The following is a 10,853-nucleotide window of genomic DNA, read 5'->3' as shown; positions in this document are numbered from 1 at the left end:
TATATATATATATATATGATAAAAAAGACATGATAAAATGACTCAGGATTAAAAAACAAAATAATAATAAGCAATTTAAATAAAATTATAAAAATCACAAAACATACTTCCGAGCGTTCATTCCTCCTTCCTCTAGGCTATCGTAAGTGCTTTAGAAATACCAAACATATTCCAGGTAAAATTAAAATAACAATAATAATTAATAAATAATAATAATATTAATAATGATAATAATAATAATAATAATAATAAATAAATTATATAAAATTAATACGTTGGATAATGCGTCTCGAAAGGGATAAAGTTCTCAATGCGCCTAAAACCCGATGGCTAAATACTAATAATAAAAAAAAAGAAAGTTTGGAATAAAGGTCACAATTATCGCGCCTTAAAGAGAACATCCACCCTCTAACAGGATAAGCCATGGGTTATCAACAAGACCAAAGACTATCTTGGCACCCAAAAAAAAAAAAAAAAAAAAAAAAAAAAATATATATATATATATATATATATATTTTTTTTTTTTTTTTTTTCTCTCTTTTTTTATCCCGCGAAAAAGTACGCATCAAGATGAAAGAAAACGAGAAAGAAAGAAAGAAAAAATTGTTCAGCTGACAAAATAATAATAATAATAATAAATAAATAAAAAATAATCATCACCATCTCCTCATACTCGTAACCAGGTAAAAGAAACATTACAATAATGTTGCGCAAGATGCAAATGATACCATGTTCATAAAGAATAAGCAAAACAAAATATATTACATGTACGTATTAAGAAGTTTCTACAAGGGGAAACTATCAAACGCCTTCTATACAAAAACAATAAACAAATAAAATAAAATAAAATATTAATAAATAAAAAACTAAAAAGTAAATCAGTTCCCAATTTTTTACAAGTGAACTTCCGACACATCCCCAGCTACCCAAATCCCCGACATCAGTCATATCATTTATGCTTTATCTAATTTTATCTAATTACCTTCTATCAGATTACGGTTAAGCGTTAAAAGTACTGCATGTTTCACCCCGATGTGGCGAACTTTACTGGCACACTTATTTGCCTTATCTGCTTCTCACTCTCCATACCTGGCGTCCGCATACCTATGTGTGTTCACTTAACTTATTTAGCCTGCGCTCACAGACTTAAATTACCAAGAGTTCCTTGATTTGCTCACCGCTCACTTTCCTTGCCAGGCACTCACTTTACGTACCAGCCTTTCACATACTTTACTTAACAGTGCTCACTTAATTTGCCAGTGGATCTGAACCCATGATCCGAGACCCCCCGGCAATAAGCCATTCCCTTTATGATTATTATACATATTGGCTGGGAGAAAAAATATATATATATTAAGTAATCTATATTAATCGTTTCATTTATGCGCATTATACATTTCTGTTAAAAAAAGATATTCATCAGTATCTGTACAAGTTTTGCGAAGCTAATTGCAATATAAAATATCTTCAACACGTAGCCCTGTAGTATATTTTTTTAATACGAAAGACGCACGCCTAGTAGACTAACACCAAGGATTCGCGATCCACTGCTAACCCTCTGCGTCACTCACTTTCTAAATCATAAAAATTCGGCATTTAAAACCTGTGGCGATTGTTTTCTCCCTTCCTTCCCAACCAACACAGTGGATTTAGTTGGCTGACGACTTATCACAGTGAAAACTTCATTCAGCAGTACAAATCTAGCAGTTTAGCAATAGACAGGTTAGAGACTAATTCAGTTATCTTTTACGTTTTGTTGTTCCTCCAAAGTACTCATGAAAAAAAGAAAGAAAGAAAGAAAAAAAGGCAATGGAATCCGAACTGACTCCGGAACTATCTCATGTCATGGCAGGACTAAGCGAGGGCGAACTTGAAAGAACTTGAAGCAGTAGTTCTAAGGGTGCTAGCAACTGGGGCTAAACAATCCTATTTGAAGGAGGCAAGAATAAACATCTTGGTGATTTGAGAGACAACCTAGCTTTTGTAGGAGGCATTGGGAGAACAATACTAAGTACATCCCAAACCAGGTTCACATCGATTAGAGAGACGATGACAACTCTTCGTAGTGTAGGAATGAACAAGTGCAGCTTCCTTGTACAACATATTTGCAACGTCTAATGTTGATACAAGAGTGAGAAGAATGAAAGAAGTACTGGATGGACTACATGTGGTTCAACCTAGTAAACAGACCGGCCGGGCAGAAGATACCATGTACTCGCTCGATAAGAGTATTTGGAGATACCAGTAGCTGTCCAGAAGGACCAAACTACGTGTTTTCATGGCCCTGATACTTCCAATTTTGGAAGTAAAACTTGTGCCTTGTGCCTTGGAGTCTCGCCTTGATGGCAGGACCATATGTCCAACCAACCGTTACACCATGAGACTGGAGTTGAACTTGTTACTCAGGCTATATGACTACAAGATTCAACTCCCTGGGGATGATCTCGTCCATTGGAGATAAAACTGAATGTGGAAGAGGCTTGCAGAACAACAACCGTGACTACTGATCAGAATTGTGAAAAGTTAGAAATAGATGATGTGCCTGCCTTCTGGTTCGCCAAGAGGGACCTATGTGACTGGAAAGATGGGTGGATACGTCAGTGACCCCTCCTCCTCAGCACTAGTTTGCATGGTTCAACAGAGACCGAGTCCAATGTGCCAGAGATTGATACGATTTCCATTTCCAGCCAGCTGAGTCATTTAACACACATCCATGGCCTCGAGTCCTGTAAGACAAAGTTTTGCTTTTTCTCAAACAGTCACCAATGGCCTCCCAGGCTGCATAGTGTTTTATGTTTGAAGATGTCCACAATGCAATAGAGCCATCAGATTGTCAAGCACTGTGCATCTTTCAGAAATTGCCACAGCAAATCCCAGTGCACCATCCTCCATTCAAGGCAAAATACCCTTGGATAGTCACTAGTCAGAAGGAAGATTTTAAAGTGTGCCTGCAAGGTAACAACAACCATTCTGTGATTTCTATGACAGAACTTGGCACTATGCAGTTCTAGAGTTCACCTACCTGGTGCTAACAAGGATATGGTTGATCTCTTCATCTACATTACCTGCAATATTGTTTGAGGTCCAGAAATACAGGTCGGGGCACTAGCAGCTGGAGTCAGCAATAATGAACTAGGATAGACAAAATGCTGGAGAAGGAGGCTGTTCACATTAATGAAGCCATGATGCTGATGCATATCTCAAAGCCATTGTCTATCCAGTCATAACTGGATACACACTGAAGTCAAGGAATATCTGCCAGATAAGCTAATTTGGCATAGGCCATCTTTTTCAGGTTAAAGTTAACATGTGTTGGTTAGACCATACACAGGAATAAGACATGAAGCCAAACAAAAAATTCAGTCTCAGAACCATTGTACTCTGATATCTCCACTAAAGAGGGCTGGAGTCTGCCAGAGATGGCTATGGCTACCTCCTCTAAATAATGACCATCACTGCAACCAGCCATTATAAAGTATAGCCACTGTCAGTCTAGCTTACCTCTGAGAGGCTTTAACCTCCATCCCCACTCAGCTTAGTTTCCTGTCAATAGTTGTAAGTTCCAAGCTCCCATTTGGATAGCCTGTCTGAGGTATACACTCTGGAGACTATAGAAAGTGGATGCCATGTTTGCCAACACCTGTCTAAAATCTACACTCTGGCGGTCATTCAGTGTGTATGCCATGTTTGCCACCACTTGTCAAAAGTCTCCACTCTGGCAGCCATGCAGGGTTCCCAATATCTTTACCATTATGCTCCCCGTGGGACCAACAACTTGATTAGTTTGCTTGGTAGGTGAGGTTTTGACCCCTCTCTATCATTCTCCATGAATGCCATGATGCTGGTTAGTTCCTCGGAAAGGAAATACAGCAGGGACCATCTCCCCCCCAAAAAAAAATGATTCCAGGGGGCTGGTGCACAGGAGTTAGTATGGAATCACTGGGAGGCATGAATCTATATCTCTAGGCCTCCTGAAACTCTGTGGTGACAACAAGGAGGCATTGCAAGAATAGTTAATGGTTAGAAGAAAGAAATGTGCAAGCCATCAAAGGTCCTATAGCACTATGGTAAAGTAATTGTGGCAAAAGGGTGTAGAATGCTGTAGGATAGAATATCAGTGAACAGAGTATAGAGGGGGAGCAATGAAATACAGTGGGGATTTGTAAAGGATGTAGACAAGGTATGAATGAGAATGAATATCTTCACAATACAAGAGATGTATTTGACCGGTTTCGAATGCGTCTTCGTCAGAAATACATGTATTTCTGACGAAGACGCATTCGAAACCAGTCAAATACATCTCTTGTATGTGAAGATATTCATTACTCATTCATACCTTGTCTACATTTGTCAATATGAATACGGTTCATCTTGTAAAAGGATATTGTTACAGGTATAGGGCGATCAGATCAAATGGAGAGTATGTGTCTGAGGAAGGAAGAGTAACATTGTATGAGAAAACAGCAAAAGAGCTATTTTGAAATAGTAGGAGAAGAATCCCGAGAATGAAATAAGGTAACATGAAAGGTGGTGAAGTATCAGGAAGAATGTCTGGAGATGAGGGATCCACAGGACATTGTTTAGACTTCAGGGAGTCATGTGAGCATCTAGGTGGGACTGGTAAGGATAATGGGGAAGAAAGAGGGAATGGTGATGCACATGGGGGAGGAAAGGATGGGTGTTTTTTGGGGTGAGTAGGAGGAAGAGGGGTAGGAGGACCTTGAGAAGGAGGAGGATGGATATCAGCAGATACTTTGAATGTAGAGCAAATAATGGGATGGGTGGATGAAGGAGTGGATCATTCTCTTGAGTCTGTTTATGAGCTTTGGATGTCTTCAAGGGTTTCTGGAGGGGAGTTGGGTGGGGAGGTTCTGAGAAACAAAGGTTTTCTTATTTGGAGAGAAGAGGGAATAGATATCCGAGGAACAGAGGGAGTGATGGTGTGAGAGAGGATGTGGTAGGAGAAGATGGAGTGGAATGTTTAGATTGTGTGTTTGTGACAGGTAGAATGAGAAGAAGTAGCAAGGGTAGGCCTGGGGAACTGGTAGATATTAGAGTATCTGGATTTTGACTAGAAAAGGAATTTGATTGGGGGAGAGTGGTAGTAGAGATAGGTTGGTTTGGAGTAGAAGTAAGAGATACTGGGAGAGATGCTGAGACTTCTTGAGATGGGGGAGCAGAACAAAGTAGTTTTCAGATATGTGGAAAGAGAAAAACCTCATTGACATGTTTCTTGTCTGATCTCACATAGAGTGAAGCCTAGTATGAGTCTGAGAACTGCTACCTCAGATTCGAGCTTGTAGGCAGGGCAGCTGCTATAAACACATTATGGGGGCCACCAGGCATTAGAGGCAATGAAATAGTAGACCAAGCAGCAAAAAAAGCACACAAGCTAACAAATCCCACTGCTATAACAAGAGACAATTACAGTCTGATAAAAGAAATAAAAAACAAAAACAGAAAAACATGGGAAGAAAAACGAACAGAAATATTAAACACAAGAAACTACTACATCAAAGACAACAGACCAAATCAATGTCAAGATCAAAAACAGAAAACTAGATGTCTGTTTAACACATCTAAAAACAAGACACCCAAGACTAAAACACCATTTATATAAACTAAAAATGGAAACAGATCCAACATGCAGATGGTGCCAATACAAACAAGAAACTATAGAACACCTAACACTCCAAAGCCCAAAATATAACTCTCACAGAGTAAAATTATTGAATCATTAAAAAAATAAAAATAAATAATCCAAATATGTCTGTTAATAACAGGAGAATAGCTTACACCAGCTAAGAAATACTACATATTAAGACACCTGAAGATCGTCTTACAAAGAACAAAAACAATAGATATAATTTTAAAAACTACAATCAACAGAGAAGAATCAAGAACACAGATCCAGGAATATAGACTTTAGAAGTCTAAAACCTATAAAAGAAGAAGGAGCCACCACAATTATCACATGTGCATGACTGAGCAGAGCAATTTGAAGTCATCATCAGGTTGGGCACATAGAGGGCAGCCGGTTGTGGAGCAACGGTATTTGGCTGGGTGGCCAAAACGCCAACATTTCTCATATTCATGGGGAAGACGCTGATATGGTCAAACAGAGCAGGACATTCCACCAGTATAAACTTCATGAGGGAGGTCACATCTGCGGAAGCTAACTTTGCAATGTTGGTGTATGACTTACGTTGGCCTCTGGGAGGAATAGTGTAGCACTGGACTGCCACTGCATCATAGTCAATGAGGCATGCGAGAAGTCATTTTCACAGTCTGACCAGTCCTTGTTGTAGACAGGACAATCAGTTGGAGAGATGAAACAGTTCTGGTACAATATTAAGGGAGGAGTGAGGTAGGGCAGGATAGGTTTACCATGTGAGATCAGTCAGGGTAGACAGAGCAAGAGCTTGGGACTCAGATGTAAGATGTGGTCTAAGGAGAGACAGGAGTCGGGAAACCATTGAAATTAAATTTGGATAGGATAGTTGATGAAGGGGCAAGCCTTAATACCCTAATAAGGATAAAAAATCTTCATTATTGGCCATGGTGAACCTGAAAGAAATGGAGAGAGGAAATGGTCTACCCCTCAGGATCCCCATGAGGGCGAAGGGCTAGACAATTAACCAAGGGAATACCCTACCCATGGCTCCTAGAGATGGTTCATGACTGACACAAAGCCAGCCTTTCATACTTTCAGCATGGCTTTCACACGTTAGGGAATGGACAGAAGGGGATGATGAAGAAGAGAAGGAATGAAAAGGGGGAGAAGAAGAGACCGTGCAAAATTAGTTGAGGTAAGGGCTGAAGTCCAAGATAGGGGTGATCCCCTACATTGGACCTTAGTGTCTGTCTCCTAAGGTATGGAACAATTATCACAACCTACAGTAAGCCAAACCATTGCATCACATTACCTTAAATATGAAGTACCCATTATTAAGATATTATGTAATTTTGTATTGACTACCTGATGGTTTGGTGTACTTGCTCTTACAGTTGCAGTTAACATTTTTGAGATGTTTACTTGCAATAATCCAGTCCTTGGATAAACCTCCTCTCTTCATTAGCAATGCCTGTCAGTTCTTAACTCTGAAGGGTGATCATTTTGTAATTTGAAGTAATGTGTCAGCTCAGTCTTCATATAAAACAAATAACTTTTAGAGATAAGCTTAGTTTTGAGGTTTGATGTATCATAAGTAAAGTCTTTGGTACCTTTAGAGTTTATTGGAAAAATATTTATGGATATTCAACAGAATCAAAACAACAAGGAAATGGAAATATATGAACCTGAATATGCATGTCTAAAAGAAACCAAATATAAAATACTTAAACCCATAAAATACACAGCATTCAAACCCAAAACTCTTATCATGACTAGAAAACATAATTTTATTCTTTCTAATATAGATCACATACACATCTTGCTATTCTACTCAGGGGTTTATGTGGCAGTTTATATTATTTAGAATAAGCCCTTTGCAAGTGAGTATTTCTTTGCAATGCATGGGTTTGCTTAATCATATATATATATATATATATATATATATATATATATATATATATATATATATATATATATATATGTATATGTATATGTATATATATATATATATATGTTTATGTATATGTATATGTATATGTATATATATATGTATATGTATATCTATATATATATATATATATATATATATATATATTATATATAAGTATATATATATATATATAATATATATATAGTATGTATGTATATATATATATATATTATATATATATATATATATATATATATATATATATAATATGTATATATATACACATATATACATATATATATATATATATATATATTATATATATATATATATATTATATATATATATATACATAAATATAAATATATATGTACATAAATGTGAATAAATAAAGGCAACATCATTTCAAAATGTAGACTGGATATTTGGGAAATATCCTACAACACTTAATAATTAATGGTTGTGAACACCTGAGAGTATGACCACAGAATATGAGAATCCACTATCCCAAACATCCATAGAAACATGATCACAGAGCAAGAGAATTCATTGTTCCAGCATCTGGCATTCATCCTTTATCATATCTAATCCTTCTGTTGATTGAACAACTGTTGTTTCTATTGTTTTGTACGATGTTCACGGACGCACTTTGTTGTACAAAACTTATAGTCACTGTACTCAAAGGGCACCATGCCTGTGATGTCCTTCCCACACATGAAGCAGCGTTGTTTTGGTGTGCTTGGGACAGCAACCCGTGCTCTGTTTCTGTTGGAGGAATCGCTTCTCAGCTGCCAAAGCCCTCTGAAAGGTTGTGGAGTGAGGCTTATTTCATTGCTAATAAAATCATTTGTAGATTTAAAAGTTGGCTGTTTAAAGAAGAAAAGATCTATACAACAGCACTGTATCTTACTAAACATAGGATTGTGAAGGTCAAAAAGGATCTACCCTGTCAAACACACACTTATAATCGAGTTGTAATTTCAGCCTATTGGTACTTTACATGAACCGTCCACTTTATTTTGTCTACATATAAGTGTGTCCATAAGTGTTTAATCACCAACGAGTCAATAATGAACCTGCCTGGCCCCACCTGATTACCCCATTCCTTTTTTTTCTGTCTCTATAATGCTATTTTTGATGGTTACTGTTATTGTAATCATCATTGACATTACAATTATCATAATTTTATTTACAATACTAACAGTAATCTTTCTGACAATCAAGAAAAGGTTAAACAAGTGAGATCACGTAGGCCTAATAATAGACTCCTTGTTGACAAAAGCATGCCTTGAGTCATTAATGTGTAAACAAAATTCATTAACTATATATGTACCTTTCTGAAATCAACAAGATAGGAGAATTCCTAAGCTAACTCTTACATATTTGCTTTAGTTTACATGATAGCTTCTAAATCAGATGAATTATATACTTGCAAAAGTTCCTGATGCAACAAAATCCACAGAACAGACAACCCGGGTGGTAGTTATAAGATTTAGCTGCTAACAACCTACATTTTCCAATTCTACCATCTCTGTATCTTAGTCATTATTCACTGAAAGTGGTATTTCTCTGTCCGGGGTTTTAATGATGATTCTCTAACATCCAACACAACTATAAAGTTATATTTATATCTTTATCTACATTTCTCTTTGAATCTTTATATCAATCTATCTACTTTTTTCCCATTCTGCCATTTATGTAGTGCAAGCTCACAACTCAAGACATTAAATTTTGACCATATTGTATTCAACACATCTCTATTATCATGTACTTAACGTGTTTTTATTAAGACATAGTAAACATAGTCACCAAATCTGCATGAATGTATTTTGTATTTTAAATAATGATAAATTCAATAAATTTCCTTGACAAAGAATTCACTGCACACATATTATGATGTATTCAATGCATCTTCAACATAGCATATATGCATTCTGATATCCAAGCCAATATGCTGCCAAAATCATTTTCATATTTTTATAGTTTCTCTTGATCACCTTTTACAAATCTAGCAATAATACATTCAACAAGAACAATCATGCAGTAGCCATGTATTGAACATATATTCATGTTACAGAATCAAAATGTTCACTTACGTTTTACACACACACTAGTCTTTTATCCATGAACAGAAAAGCTTTTTGTTGGTTCAAAAGTTAGTTCTAAAAGAGATATTTTATTTTATGGTATTTGTGTGACTTGTGGTTGTGATATGCAAGGGAAAGAGAGAGTCTCGTGTGTGAGAGACACAAAGTTTTGGAAAAGCACTTTCAGTTAGTTGTGAGATTGCACTGTGTATGTTGGTCTTGTGTGGGGATATTTTAAACTTTAATCTTTTATTTGATTGTATGTGCTGCAGACCTCCACTGCAGTTTAAGTCATGAATTTCCTGACCATGAATAAGATTTCATTCTGAGTCAAGCAATAGTGTGAGGAACAATATGACACAAGGGTAAATAACAAGAACTTAAAAAGGCCTGTAAAACTATATGGTCACAAAAAGATAATTCTTCCTAAATCAACAAAGAAAGGAGCCAGTATTTTGATTATTTAATTTCTTATGCCCCAAAATATCACCTACGAATTCTGCTCTCAGAGTACTAACTAAAACCCTGTGAAGAATGAAAATATATGCATTCTTCTTGTTGACTTTCCTTGAAAAACATATTTCTTCCTGTTCACTTTCATGTTTTTTAAAGTTCCTTTCGCTTCCTCTTTTTATCCATACACTACTCTTTTTTATAAAAATGATATCTGTGTCTGAAAGCTATTAACCCATTCCTGACGGGTGGCATGTATGTACATGCCATGGTGTATGTATGGACATGCCATGAGTTATTTTTTGTTACAATAACGGCAAAAGATTATTTTTCTGCCACTGAAAGTGTGATTAAGTCGTATATAACACTTTCTCATTTTACTATGCAAAAAAAAAAAATAATAAAAAATAAATAAATAAATAATAATAATAATAAAATAATAATAATAATAAATATAATAATAAAAATAATAATGCAACAAACTGACGATTTCAAGTCCATGATGCTGCACACTGCTTATTTTATTCAGACTATAGACTGAATAATGATCAACTATGGAGTCTATATAACAACAAAAATACCCTTCAGTCTTGATTTATCAGGAAGTTTGGCAAGTAGAGACTTTAGAAAATAATGAAAACTGAAAATACAATATATCTTTGTAGTATTACGAAGAAATCGGTATGGGATGCTGGTATTTGGCATGAGTGGTCGCGCATGCTAGGGCGCGATATAAGCCCCCACAGCGTATAGGGGGTACGATATAAAA

This window comes from Penaeus monodon, chromosome 43 (genome assembly GCF_015228065.2).
Source record: "Penaeus monodon isolate SGIC_2016 chromosome 43, NSTDA_Pmon_1, whole genome shotgun sequence".
Classification (NCBI taxonomy): Eukaryota; Metazoa; Arthropoda; class Malacostraca; order Decapoda; family Penaeidae; genus Penaeus; species Penaeus monodon.
The sequence above is the reverse complement of the archived record's forward strand: the minus strand, read 5'-3'. Positions refer to the sequence as shown.